This window comes from Hemiscyllium ocellatum, chromosome 1 (genome assembly GCF_020745735.1).
Source record: "Hemiscyllium ocellatum isolate sHemOce1 chromosome 1, sHemOce1.pat.X.cur, whole genome shotgun sequence".
In the NCBI taxonomy this organism is placed as follows: domain Eukaryota; kingdom Metazoa; phylum Chordata; class Chondrichthyes; order Orectolobiformes; family Hemiscylliidae; genus Hemiscyllium; species Hemiscyllium ocellatum.
In genome coordinates this window covers 61,062,462-61,076,266 of record NC_083401.1, presented here as the reverse complement: position 1 = coordinate 61,076,266, position 13,805 = coordinate 61,062,462, and the positions used below count along the sequence as shown (strand labels likewise).

The 13,805-nt window shown below is 39.4% G+C and overlaps 1 protein-coding gene across 5 annotated transcripts in view; it reads right to left on the bottom strand.

Moving 5' to 3' along the window:
• The window catches only part of tln1 (talin 1), a 268,749-nt gene that overhangs the window by 182,503 nt on the left and 72,441 nt on the right, over positions 1–13,805 (bottom strand). For 4 of the 5 annotated variants that reach the window (XM_060820768.1, XM_060820686.1, XM_060820997.1 and 1 more), the window contains exon 2: positions 858–934. The gene's annotated coding sequence lies outside the window, so the exon portion shown is untranslated. Of the gene's footprint in view, positions 1–857; positions 935–7,717; positions 7,828–13,805 lie in introns of those variants that run through there. The other variant, XM_060820849.1, reaches the window with a different exon arrangement.

Below are 13,805 nucleotides of genomic sequence, written 5' to 3'. Positions count from 1 at the left end.
CCAGGCATAGAGATTTCTCCACTTTGGTATTTTCTGAGACCTCCAGCAATTCCTTTACTGTAAGGTGAAACTATAAACTGAAAGTGCTTTTAATCTCTATATATAAAGTGGGACAGAAGATATCCAAAGAAGTGTGGACCAGTCAACTTAGCATACCTACTAGGGGGAACAGCAGAATATCTAGACCAAACATAATAATGTAATAGTCAATATAGATTTGAAAAGGAAGAGTGCTGCTTGGCCAATCTTATTGGATTGTTTTGAGTAACAGAGAATAGACACAAATAATACAGTAAAAATAACCTATCTGCATTTTCAAACAGCTCTTAAAGCTGTCCCACAATAAGCTAGTCAATAAAATCAGATGTCAGGGTCATGTGAAAATAGAGAGAGAGGGGGCGGGAGGGTGGGGCGAGAGAGAGGGGGTGTCAGGAGTTGAGAATATGGAATATTTTCTACAAGCAAGTGGTTGAAGTGATTAACTTGGATGAATTGCTGATAAAGATAATCTGTCGAAGTTTTCACGAGTTCAAGTCAAAAGCTTCTACAAAATGCGTCAGTCTTTAAGCCATACTTAAGTTCGAAATACTGGACAACTATTAATATAGATGCACTCAAAGGAAAGCTAGTCCCCCACTCTGGAGGAGAAAATCCATTCTTGAAAATGTCTAATATTTTCCATATACACAAATCAAAAATATTAATCTAATACCAACAGAAAGGAGCTATCTTGAAAATAAGCTAAAATGTACAATAATGAACGCCAAGTGCTAAAGTCAAGACAAACCAAAAAGCATTTAGCTTTATTTGGAGCCTACAGTATTTTTAAAAAACCATACAGCATTGTGCAACCTTACCAATTAGAAACAAGTAGGGAATTATATTCCACAACTTCGTCTTCTGCACACAAACGCAGACTTCTCCAGCTTTAGTTCTGAGAAAAGAAACAAAACCAAAAATTATTAAATCACAGCAAAGGTAAAAATATTTCAAATTTCACTATCACTTTTCAAAAAGGTGGGAGTGTACTTTTACTACTGATTCCAAAATCCTTTGCTGAAGCACAAATGTATCTTAAAAATAAAGGTGCAGTGTTTGTAATGCCATGGTTTAAAACTACAATGCACACAGTACCACTAAAAACTCAGATTTCTATGGAAACACCCAACTACAGTGGCATGTCATTATTAACGTTGGGGCAATTTTAGACAAATAACAATCTCTTTGCAAATTGCCAACCTGTTTTGCCCTACTTATGTTCTTTTCAGATCAAACTATGTACAGTTTTTAATTTTTAACTTTACATTATTAGGTACTTTAACAGCAAATGCTCTCTCTATATTGGAAACATTAATTTTAATTAATGCATCATACTGTGTTTTGATTTGATAGTCAAATGTTTGAAATAAAAAAAACAGCAAAGGAGGTAATAATTATATACCCTAAATACTGGCAACACAAGTGTTTTCACGTTCTTGAAAATCAACCCAGCACCATAGCTCATGACTTTTTGGCCTGTTAAATACATAGTGCAGTTAAATCTTTCCAAATTCTCTAAACAGAGTGCAGTTAATTGATGCCTGTTAAATAATGGAACCCAACTCAGTTCTGCATTTTCTTAAAACATAATGCCAACCTAGGTACGGAGAAATATACTTATTTCTTCAATTTTCCAGCTTGCTGTAGAGGTTTGCGTCAACACAGATATTGTCACAGATGCCATTGATAACGATGCCTGCACGGTGCGGGAGGGTACTAGACTGCTCCCTCAGTCTGTTCGGCAAGAGAAAACAACAAAAGGAACTTGGCTCTTAGATACAATCCCAAGGTAGAAATCGAATACTTGATGCGCAGTTTTGTTTTAAATTTTAATGAATAGAATAAAAACAGCACATACTTGACCTTGAAATGGCCTGGAGAATTCTAAAGAACGTTGGGGGGAGGGGGGAGCTAACAATTTACATGATTCCTCATCGGCTAAATGGATGTGTTGGGTGGGGTGGAGGTACTAGCATACAGCTTCACTAGCTTGCAACACAAAAGCAATTTATTTTTCCAGTCACACCAATCTTGTACCTTTCCATCTGAGTCAATGCTGAGCACTTGCTAAGAACAGAATATTTTCAAATCTTTAAAGAAAGATTCTTTAAAGAAAAGCACCCAATAATTCTTCTTGTGGCTATTATTAAGGGGCCTGTAGTCACTCCAAGTGACTTCTTTCCACTACTATTCCTCCACTCCATGCAAATCCATTTCTCATCCTGATCGCACACAACAATGTTTTCTCAAACAATTGAGAAACTAGAAAGGAAACATTTGCAGAGATGCTGCAGGGACTGGAGAGTTTGAGATGGGAGGAGAGGCTGGATAGGTTGGGACATTTTCCCCTGGAGCATCAGAAGACTGAGGGGTGACACAGAGCTTTATAAACTATGAAGGGCGTAGATAAAGTGAATAGCCATGGTTTTTTTTCCAAGGGAAGAGGAGTCCAAAACTACAGAGCATAAGTTTAAGATAAGAGGGGAAAGATTTAAGAGGGGCAAGTTCTTCCACACAGAGGGTGCTGCATGTATGGAATGAACTGCCAGAGGAAGTGATAGAAGTGTCTACAATTAAAAAGACATTTTAAAAAGACATAAAAAAGCATTTAAAAGACATTTGGACAGGTACGTGAATAGAAAAGGTTAAGATAGATATGAGCCAAACACAAGCAAATGGGACTAGCTCAGTTTGGGATATCTGGCTGGCATGGAAGAGTTGAACTGAAGGATCTGTTTCTATGCTATATGACTCTATAACTATACATGTCATTCTTGATTAACAACATTATGTGTCAAGCTTTGTACAGAAACATGGAATATAACGTCTTGTTCTTTTAACAACTATTATATTGTCAAACATTTCACCATTTTGTATACTAAACCCCATACCTTGATTTATGATGTTTTTGGTTAAACTTGTGTATGGCACTGGAATATTCTGCATTTAGAAGCACTATTGTACCTTGAATAAGACTGTTACATCATTTGGAGAAGATTAGGAATTATATTGCTATCTACACGTTCAACAGCACAGGGTGAGAAATACAGTGGATGTTAGCACTGCATCTGTTTAATATATTACAATTATTTTGAACTTCTGGGAACCAGAAGACATAATATTGCCACTTGAACTTCCAAACTTGCAGGCAAAATCTTGGTTCAACATTTAACATCTAGAATAATTATCTATGATAATTCTGTTTTCTCAGACACTCAAGACTGAACTTATTTTACTAAACAATAAATTAGCCATTTACTAGCCTTTAAGACAACAATGATCAAGTAGAGATATTATTTATATTAACAAAGTATGTACATATAATGTATATGTACTTCTATCAAGTAAAAACTCAATCAAATACTAAAAAAAAACCTTAAAGCTGGTCCAAGGGATAGTTTAGGGAGTGCACTACAAGCCTACTGATCCACAGCATAGGAGTTCAAACCTCATCATGAAATATGGGGGAAGAGTAGAAAAACTGTTAGTAAATGAACATGAAGCTGATTTGTCAAAATCTCAACTGATTCATTACTATCCTGTGCAGCAGGTTTCCTGACACCCTTATTCACTCAACTAGATGTTACCGTCTCAAACTCATACCTCCACTTGTGTGGAGTTGTACATTCAGTTGTACTAAGGAGCTCAAATAGGAGCACAACCATTCTGAGCATTTAAAATCATTTGAATAAACCAGCAACATGAGTACAAGAACTTCAAGATAGTCACAACAGCGTAGAGTAGTGATGGAGATCACCATCTCCTATGGTGTTTGTAGTGGAGAAGCTGAAAGGCCTGAAGATGGATAAATCACTCAGACCAGATGGACTACACCTCAGAGTTCCGAAAGAGATAGCTGAAGAGATTGTAGAGACATTGGCATCTTTCAGTAATCACTGGAGTCAGGGAGAATTCTAGAGGATTAGAAAATGGCTAATATAACTTCTGTATAAGATGGAAGACAAGCAGAAGACAGGGTGTTACAGGCTGGTAACCTCATTACTAAGAGTTCACTATTAAGGATGAGATGGCTGAGCACTTGGAATGACAGTAAAATAGGGTGGAGTCAGCAAGATTTTGCCAAGGGGAGGTCATATCTGACAAGCAGTGCTAGAATTCTTTGAGGTGGTAATGAGCAAGTTAGACAAAGGAGAGCCAGTGAACATGATCTACTTTGATTCCCAGAAAGTTTTTAAGCAAGGTGTCAAACTGGAGGCTGCTAAATAAGATGAGTCTATGGTGCGAGGGGCAAGTTATTGGTATGGATAGAAGATTGGTTAATTGGCAGAAGGCAGAGTGTGGGGATAAAGGGATATTTTTTCAGGATGGCAGCCAGTGACTACTGGAGTTCCACAGGGATCAGTGTTGCAACCACAGCTATTTATGTTATACATTAACAATCTGAAGGAGGAACTGAAACCGTTGTTGCTAAGCCTCAGATGACACAAACATAGGTGGAGGAAAAGATAGTGTTGAGGAGGCAAAACAGCAGGAGAGGATTTGCACAGGCATGGAGAGTGAGCAAAAAAGTGGCAGAGTACAATGTGGGAAAGTATGAGGTTATACACTTTGGTGGAAAGAACAGAGCCATAGACTAATTGGGATAGTCTCAGAAATTTGAAGCATAAAGAGACTTAGAGTCAAAGAAACAGACCAGTCTATGCCAACCATAATCCCACACTAAACTAGTCCAACCTGCCTGCACTTGGCCCTTATCCCTCCAAACCTTTCCTATTCAAGTACTTATCTAAATGCCTTTTAAACTTGCCCCTTAGGTCCTTTTTAAATCTTTCTCCTCTCACCTTAAAAATATGCCACCTAGTCTTGAACACCCCCAACCTAGGGAAAAAAACCCTGGTCATTCGCCTTATCTATACTCCTCATGACTTTTAAAAACCTCGAAGATCCTCCTATCCTCCAATGAAAAAAATCCCAGCTTATCCTTCAAAATCAAACCTTCCATTCCTGGCAACATCCTGATAAGTCTCTTCTGAAGCTTCTCCAGTTTGATAAAAATCCTTCCTACAACAGGACAAACACAACTGCACACAGTACTCCAGAAGAAGCCTCACCAATGTCCTCTACAACTCAACATGACATCCTAAGTCTTGTACTTTAGGGTCTGAGCAATGAAGGTAAGTGTGCTAAATATCATAAATGCTTTGTCTACATATGATGCAAACTTCAAAGAATTTTGTACCTGAACTCCTAGGTCTCTATTTTACATTACCCAAAGTCCTACTTTTAATTGTATAAGTCCTGCCTTTGTGCTACCAAAATGCAATACCTCATACTTTACCAAATTAAACTCCACCTGCCACTCCTCAGGCCATTGATCGAGATCAAGATTTCTTTATAATCGTGGATAACCTTCTTCACTGTCCAATTTGATTTGATGTATTTGGTTTGATTTATTACTGTCACATGTACTGAAGTACAGTAACAAGTGTTGTCTCATATGCTTTACAGGCAGATTGTACTACAATAGTGCATCAGGGTAACATAATAGAGTGCAGAATACAGTATTAGGAGTCCTAGTTCAGAATTCTCTTAAGGTTAACATGCAAATTCAGTTGGCAGTTAGGAAGGCAAATGCAATGTTTCAAACATTCATTTCAAGAGGACGAGAATGCAAGACCAAAAACGAGGCTGTACAAGGCTAGTCAGACCTCATTTGAAATGTTGTGTTTGTTTTGGGCCTCGTATCTAAGGAAGAATGAGCTGACAGTGAAAGGGCCCAGAGATGGTTTACAAGAATAACGTCGGGATGAAAGGCTCATCATTTAAGGAGCGGTTGAGGACTCAGTCTGTGTTCAGAGTTTAGAAGGATGACAGAGGATCTCATTGAAACGTACATAATACTTAAGGCCTGGATAGAGTGGACATGGAAAAGATGTTTCCACTTGTGATTAGGACCTGAGGACGTAGCTTCTGAGTGAAGGGACAATGCTTTACAACTGAAATGAGGAGGATTTTTTTTCAGCTAGATGGTAGTGAATCTTTAGAACAAATTGCTACAGAAGGCTATGGAGGCTATGTCACTGAATGTCTTTAAGACCGAGACAGATAAGTTTCTGATTAGTAAGGGGATCAAAGTTTATGAGGCGAAGGCAGGACAATGAGATTGAGAAATATACCAGCCATGATCTAATGGTGAAACAGACTCAATAGGCCAAATGGCCTAAATCTGCTCTTATATCGAATGGTCTTATGATCAGCTTGTGCTGGCTCTTTGAAGGAGCATTCCAATTATTCCCACACCTCTGCTTCTTCCTCCATAATAATATTTTTCTTTGCTTTATCCAAGTATGTATTCAATACCCTTTCCATAGAATCATACAGAAGAGCTGCTAGTATTAACTTCTACCTCCCTTTCAGTTCATCAATTTCCATTAATTTGGAGGAAGCTTATGAAGTTTTTTTGATAGGGCACTGAAGTATGAAAAGTACTGGTTTATAAACCAAGGATCATTGACAGATTGCTGCACTTTTTAAAAGTTACCTAACACGCATAGTAAGTGCTATTTACACAGCTGTTTGCATAAGCATTAGAGGAAAGCTTAGTTACAGATGAGTTGCAGCCAGAAGTCTTGATACAAAGAGAGATTTGGCCAGCGACAAGTAGCTAATTGATAACTGATGTAGATTAACGACAAAGGTCTCCCACTAGTCAACAACTAAGTGAGTGGCTTCGAGGTAGCTGAACAGCTTGGTGATGTAAACTGTCAGACATGAAGCCATCAGAGTTCTGAAACAAAACTGTTTAGGTTCTGCACTAAGAGTTTCAAGCCTGAAAATAGCCAGTTTATTTCCCCTCGTCACTTATCTGCTGCCCTTCTCACCTTTTTTACCACCCAGAATACCCTTTTATTTGTCAGTGTGTAACAAGGGGAGGTTTTAAAGCAGGACAGAATTTTACCTAAAGTTATACGCTGATAGCTCACAATGGCTCATCCGTCATTGCGATCTATTTATTTCTAATGAATGGCAAACCTAGTTAAATATAAAAAACCTGATCTGTGCTTTCTGACAACCTGGGTCTAAAAGACAGGGAGATTTGGGAATTCTGCTGACTTTTCAAATCTTTAACATTTGAGAGGCTCAACATAGTTGCAAAAACAAACAAATTACTGTTGATATTTTAATTGCTTTATTCACTCAAATAAATTATGCATTTCATTTAGGTTTAGCCAAAAGCAAAATAAAAAAATCAAAAAGGAATACTTACTTTTATACAGAAAGACAATTTTTAGGGACAAATGAAGATAGTCAGAGAGTCAGAGAGATGTACAGCATGGAAACAGACACTTCGGTCCAGCTAGTCCAAGCTGACCAGATAGCCTAACCTAATCTAGTCCCATTTGCCAGCACTTGGCCCATATCCCTCTAAACCCTTCCTATTCCTATACCCATCCAGGGATTGAACTACTGGTTATTCTCAAGCATTTCAACTACTGATCAACCACACAATCAGAAATTACTTTGCATTTACACAGTGCTATACCAACCACAAAAATACCCTATTCAGGTACTTGCCATATTCAAAAAGATATGCAGTCATTAAAAGAAACATGAACATATTCTATTTACCCTCTCCCATTTAGCATTACATTTCTGATTTTAACATTCAGTAGCTTGGCTGAGTCAGGAAATTGGTGCAACTGCATGATAAACTTACAGCATATGATCTCCATATGATCTTACTGCATTTTCAATCTTCTAAGAGTTTGGAACTTTCACGTAATGGTGAAACGGTCATTTTTTTTCCCCTGTAGACTTGATGTACTTAACAGAAGGAACTTTAAAGACAGTGAACAATCACAAACATGAACTGCCCAGCAATAATTTTGTTATGCATCACATAAAAATGTACACTCCCTGTGGATGTTAAGCAGCCGCATTTCCTCATCAGACATTCCACAGTGCAGTTTGTATGCTGCTTACTCCCTGAATGAGTAGTATGCTTGGAATGCCTCCATAGGAACTGATTCCCTTGATGATGATTAGCTTGACCACTAACAACGTAGTCACTTCCTGCTTTTGCCAGCATGCCTTTAAAAGGGCATCATTCACCAGGAAAAGTAGTATCTGATACAACTGAACTACATTTTTTTTTAAACAAACTGACATGCAATGAAGCCTTTCTTCCCTCCTCTTCTTCGCCGTCAGCATTTTAGTTTGCAGTTTGGAGAGTGTGTAGGGCAGAATAAAAATGGCTTTGTCTACAGATGCACCAGTTCAGGACTTTCGTTCATTAATTGATTCAAAATGGGTGAATGCTGCCTCCACAGCAGTTCTCTATTCAATGGGGCACATCAATAACATCAAAAAAACATGCGTAACTAAAACTCAGCCAAGATATGTTGAATGCTGGAGCCAAGAAACATGCCATGCAAGCTGACATACACTCAGCACAGTATTTTGAAACATAGATTTCATGCCGCTTTATTCAAAAGTAATTTTAAAAGGTAGACTATTACTGATATAAATCTTCGATGAAAAAGTGAGGTCTGCAGATGCTGGAGACCTTCTTTCCTTATGAAGGGCTCTGGCCCGAAATGTCGAATTTCCTGTTCCTTGGATGCTGCCTAACCTGCTGTGCTTTAACCAGCAACACATTTTCAGCTATTGCTGATATAATCCAAGAACATCCAATATTAATGACCGTACAGAAATAATTCAACATCAAAACTGGCAAGAGTATTGTTCTTGTGATTTACAGATTTATATCAGATAATTATTTCTTAGTGCAATAAACTAATAAAATGCTTGTTTCCTCCCCCTTCATCCATAGAGGAACAAAACATGTTCTTTTTTTCCTTGTTTTTTTTGAACTTTTTTTTCTTTTCTTCCCATAAATTATGGCAATGGGAACAAAGGCTCAGTGGGACAATTGGAGGAGAGAGATCATATGATATAGTCTCCAGGAACAGAGTCAGGATTGGCAACCCTGAATGTTTAGCATAACTCACAATTCAGTGTGGACTTAGTTTATCTCCAAACTTGCTCTGATCTATACTGCTGCAGTTCCCCCATCATCACCTTTGTGTAGAAATAGTCTTGAATTTTTTCCAAGTTGATTGGCCCATGTATATGCCAAGCATGATCATCCATATTTCTCTATTCTCTACCTGTTCATGAGTCTAAATGTCTCAAACTTCACTATCATATTCCTAACATCTTGTTGAAAGTGTGGACTGCAAATGCTGGAGATCGGAGTAGAGTATGGGGTGCTGGAAAAGCACAGCAGATAAGGCAGCATCTGAGGAGCAGGAAAATCTACATTGAGCATAAGCCCTACAACAATTCCTGATGAAGGGCTTATGCCCGAAATGTCGATTCTCCTGCTCCTCAGAAGCTCCTGACCTGCTGTGTTTTCCAGCACCATACTCTCTACTGTTTCTAACGTCTTGCCTAACAGCTTTCTAAGTACCCACTATCCTCTGAAAGAAAACACCATTCCACATTAAACTTATGCCCCCTAATATTTGACATTTCCACCTTGCAAGAGACTCTGATATCACCCTATCTATGGCTCACAACTGTATATACCGTATTTACTGAAATAAAAGTCGATCGCAATGAGTCAACCCTCTACGATTGGCCAAAAAACCTGGAATTTTCTCTTTATCTATTGTAAAAGTGGAGCCTAGTTCTTCACAAATAACAGATCAACATTTGAGGTATTATCCTGTAAATGTTATGAGGAGGAAATGTTTTTTTTGTTTCTATTGTCAATGTCCAGTAATTACCATAATTCATTTTTAAATGCAGTTAGAGATTAATTAGGCTTCTGCTAATTATACAGTACTTAGGACAGTAGTATGAATTTCAGCCCCTCAAAAGTAATATCAATTTAATAGTCAATGCCATAAATTTAACCTTGAAGTGTAAAAAATTTGACTTTGACACAAATATATACGGTATGTCTATCAGGTCACCTTTCTGCCTCTGATGATCAAAAATAATCCATATTTATCCATCCCTCTCCTTATAGCTAACACATTCCAATCCAGACAATATCTTCATAAACCTCTTTTGGACCCTCTCCAAAGGTTCCACAGCCTTCCTAAGGTGCGGCAGCCAGAACCACATGTAGCACTCCAAACGTGGCCTGACCAAAGTCTTATACGGTTGCAGCATAACTTGCCAACTTTTATTCTCAAAGGCCTGACTGATAAAGCAAACATGCTCTGCATTTCTTTACCACCTTATCCACTTGTGATGCCACTTTTAGAAGCTATGGACTTGGTCCCCAAGATCCTTACGTATATTAATGCTCCTCAGAAACCAGCCATTTATAGGTCTTGCATTTGACCTCCCAAAATGCATTACCTCACATTGCTGAGGTGAAACTCCATCTGCCAGTTCTCCACCTAACATTCCAGCTGATTTATAGAAACCACGGGTCACAAACATCGAGTCCAATAAATATCCCTCAACAACTACGAGTCTTCTTTGGCCAAGCCAATTTTATATCCAAAGTGCCAAGTCAACATAGATTCTTTGCAATTTGATCTTCTAGACCACCTACCATGAGGGACTTTGTCAAATGCTTTTTTAAAACTCTATATAGACAGCGCTCACTGACTTAGCCTTATTCCCTGGTTCTTAAAATTCAAATCAAGTTTGAGACACCAGACCTCCCCTGCACAAAGCCATGTTGACTATCCCAGTAAGTCCATTCTCCTCCAAATGCATGTAAATCCTACCACTGATATAAGGTTCATCAGCCTCTAAATTCCTGAGTATTCCCTGTTGCTCTTCTTGAACAAAGGAACAACATTGGCTATTCTCCCACCTGCTGGGACCTTGCTTTTTCTGTATTGTTCTAAGTTCCATGTAAATGTTGAATTAGCTTTATAAATGCTGCCGTTCTCTTGAAAAACTGTTCTGGGAAGGTCACTGCACTCAAATAATTAACTCTGCTTTCTTTCCATAAATGCTGCCAGACCTGTTGAGTTTCTTCAGCAATTTACGTTTTCATTTCATATTTAGAGTCAGAGATGTACAGCATGGAAACAGATCCTTCAGTCCAACCCATCCATGCCGACCAGATATCCCAACCCATTCTAGTCCCACCTGCCAGCACCTGGCCCATTTCACTCCAAACCTTTCCTATTCATATACCATCCAAATGTCTCTTAAATGTTGCAATTGTACCAGCCTCCACCACATCCTCTGGCAGCTCATTCCATACACGTACCACCCTCTGCATGAAAAAGTTGCCCCTTAGGTCTCTTTTACATCTTTCCCCTCTCACCCTAAACCTATTCCCTCTAGTTTTGGATTCCCCAACCCCAGGGAAAAGACTTTGCCTATTTATCCTATCCTATCCCCTCAATTTTGTAAACCACTATAAGGTCACCCCTCAGCCTCTGATGCATCAGGGAAAACAGCCCCAGCCTGTTCTCAGCGAGAGGCCCAGCAACCACTTCTCTACCTTTCCAGAGTTCTCGGGTACACCTGATCAGGTCCCAGGGATTTATCCACCTTTACCCGTTTCAAGACATCCAGCACTTCCTCCTCTGTAATATGGAGATTTTGCAAGATGTCACCATCTATTTCCCTACAGTCTATATCTTCCATATCCTTTTCCACAGTAAATACTGATGTAAAATACTCATGTAGTATCTCCCTCATTTTCTGTGGCTCCCCACAAAGGCCACCTTGCTGATCTTTGAGGGGCCCTATTCTCTCCTTAGTTGCCCTTTAGTCCTTAATATATTTGTAAAAACCCTTTCGATTCTCCTTAGCTTTGGCAAATAAATTATCTCATGTTCCCGTTTTGCCCCCCTGATTTCCCTCTTAAGTATACTCCTACTTTCTTTATACTCTAAGGATTCATTCGATCTATCCTGTCTATACCTCACGTATGTATCCTTCTTTTTCTTAACCAAACCCTCAATTTCTTTAGTCATCCAGCCTTCCCTTTCACCCTGACAGGAATATACTTTCTCTGGATTCTTGCTATCTCATTTCTGAAGGCTTCCCATTTTCCAGCCATCCCTTTACCTGTGAACATCTGCCTCCAATCAGCTTTCGAAAGTTCTTTCCTAATACCATCAAAACTGGCCTTTCTCCAATTTAGAACTTCAACTTTTAGATCTGGTCTATCGTTTTCCATCATTATTTTTAAATCTAATAGAAATATGGTTGCTAGCCCCAAAGTGCTCCCCCACTGACACCTCAGTCACCTGCCCTGCCTTATTTCCCAAGAGTAGGTCAAGATTTGCACCTTCTCTAGTAGGTACATCCACATACTGAATCAGAAAATTGTCTTGTACACACTTGACAAATTCCTCTCCATCTAAACCTTTTACACTATGGCAGTCCCAGTCTATGTTTGGAAAGTTAAAATCCCCTACCATAACCACCCTATTATTCTTACAGATAGCAGAGATCTCCTTACAAGTTTATTGATTAGATTACATAGTGTGGAAACAGGCCCTTCGGCCCAACAAGTCCACACCGACCCGCCGAAGCGCAACCCACCCATACATTTACCCCTTACCTAACACTACGGGCAATTTAGCATGGCCAATTCACCTGACCCTCACATCTTTGGACGGTGGGAGGAAACCGGAGCACCCGGAGGAAACCCACGCAGACACGGGGAGAACGTGCAAACTCCACACAGTCAGTTACCTGAGTTGGGAACTGAACCCGGGTCTCAGGCGCTGTGAGGCAGCAGTGCTAACCACTGTGCCATTTCTCAATTTCCTTCTAACTATTAGGGGGTCTATAATACAATCCCAATAAGATGATCATCCCTTTCTTATTTCTCAGTTCCACGCAAATAACTTCCCTCGATGTATTTCTGGAAATATCCTCCCTCAGCACAGCTGTAATGCTATCCCTTACCAAAAATGTCACTCCCCCTCCTCTCTTGCCCCCCTTTCTATCCTTCCTGTAGCATTTGTATCCTGGAACATTAAGCTGCCAGCCCTGCCTATCCCTGAGCCATGTTTCCATAATTGCTGATATCCCAGTCCCATGTTCCTAACCATGCCCTGAGTTCATCTGCCTTCCCTGTTAGGCCCCTTGCATTGAAATAAATGCAGTTTAATTTATTAGTCCTACCTTGTCCTTGCCTGCCCTGACTGTTTGACTCACTTCTGTTCTCAACTGTACCAGTCTCAGATTGATCTCTTTCCTCACTATCTCCCTGGGTCCCATCCCCCCCACCTTACTAGTTTAAATCCTCCCGAGCAACTCTAGCAAATCTCCCTGCCAGTATATTAGTCCCCTTCCAATTTAAGTGCAAGCCATCCTTCTTGTATTTCATCTTTATTTTAGCTTACGTAGCAAGGCCTCAGGGTTTAAGAATTAAATGTTTGGAGAGTGGGAACTGGTCAGCATCAATCTAGGTGAGAGGAGGAGCAATTTACAGGGTAGTCAAAGGAACAGGGAATTGGCTACATTGGTTGGCAGGAGAGGTATGAGAGAGGTTTGGAGGGAGGGGAGCTGGATGGATTTAAAAGCAAATGAAGCTTAAGCATTGTACAAGGATGAGAAGCCATGGTACACAAATAAAGATAGAGTAACTGGCAAGCATGATTTGGGAACAGCTGTGTGGCAGCTGGAAAGATATAAAAGAAGCAACTGATACAAGATATAGAGTAAGGCATCAAAAAGGTGATATTTTCGATGTTTTTCAAGAATAGTCTGCAGTGATACTATATAAACTTACGGTTTTGGTCTCCTTCAATTTGGGTAAAATTCCTTTAATCCCAGAAGAGAAGGCTCACTAAGTATCAGGTAAT